This window comes from Olea europaea, unplaced genomic scaffold (assembly GCF_002742605.1).
Source record: "Olea europaea var. sylvestris unplaced genomic scaffold, O_europaea_v1 scaffold2311, whole genome shotgun sequence".
NCBI lineage: Eukaryota > Viridiplantae > Streptophyta > Magnoliopsida > Lamiales > Oleaceae > Olea > Olea europaea.
The window spans coordinates 36,918-38,261 of NW_019241205.1; positions in this window are offsets into that span (position 1 = coordinate 36,918).

The window sequence follows — 1,344 nt, forward strand, 5'->3', positions numbered from 1 at the left end:
GGAGAAATCGGTGGGACTAAAACTTGCTAAAGCCATCATAAGCGGCGAAGTCAAGAGAGAGTGTGGAGTTCGTGATATATTTGAGGGCAACATTTATGGCGTCATCCGACGAGCTGTCATCATTGGTAATGGATTTTCGACTTCCAAAAACTAGAGCATCGACTTTGCACCCGTCCTAGGCCTGACAGAAAAACTAATTCTTTATGTATTCTTTTTCTCGTGGGGTTTGTTCAATAATTAGTGAAAAAATTGTGAAATTTTGAATTGAACTTATGATGTATTGTTTTTAAGGGTTCTTTTAATGTTTTATTTATATGTTTTGGAGTTTTGTTATAATGCAGTGGAGAGTTAGGAAATATTGAATTGAATTTATGATGCAATGGATTTATGGATTATTTTATTTTACTAATTCAGTTGGAGTGTTTTTGAGATGATATTCATGAATTTTTTGTTTAGGCTTTTGATATTATGTTTTGCAATTAAAAAGTTCATTGAAATCTTCAATGTTGAGGTACAGTACGCACCGTTTGGCTGGGTGCAAGTTTTTTTCTTTCTTTCCTTTTTTTTTCCCCTTCTATTTCTTGATGTTGTTGGTTTTGTTTTTGGGTTCATTACTTGGAAAATGATTTTTGATTTTCTATTCATTTTGAGTTCATTTAAGTTTGGAGCGGATAAAAGAATCTTTGTGTTTTCTCTTGTTCTGATAATGGGTTTATTTAAATCAAATGCATCACTTTTCTATCTCACCAAGTAATTTAAGAATGTTGCTTTTTCCTTTTTATCTAATTATCCTTGAAGTCAATTGTCACCTCTCATTGCCCATTGTATTCACAATACTGATTGTCCATAAATAATGATAATCAATTTAAAGTCAATTTATATAATATGTAGATGAGGGAGATCTTGAAGGCATTAGCATGTAAAGAGTGGTGGCTATGTTGTATGCTAATTGTTGGATTAGAGATGATGTGTGAAATCATCTTGTGATTTCTCAACAGATCAATTGATCTAACTGTTGAAGATGAATGAGTTTGCAACATGCCTATTGCTTTGAATCAAGGTCTAGAATGGCATTTCGTTTGTAGTTGCTTGATTGGTCATATGAAGATTTGACATATGCCAAGCTGCCTAGCTAAGTTCACTTTTCCCCTATCAAACGCTCATGTTCCTCATGTCTGAATGATCTATCCACCTAGAAGTTACATGCTAATATGTCAGGTTGTGAAACTCGAACTAGATTTGTGGCCTCAATTTAGTCATGTAATTATTATATTTAATTTTCTTTATTTTGATATTAATGTTCTTGTGATTGAAATAAAAATGGTCAAGGGATGTTATACAAAT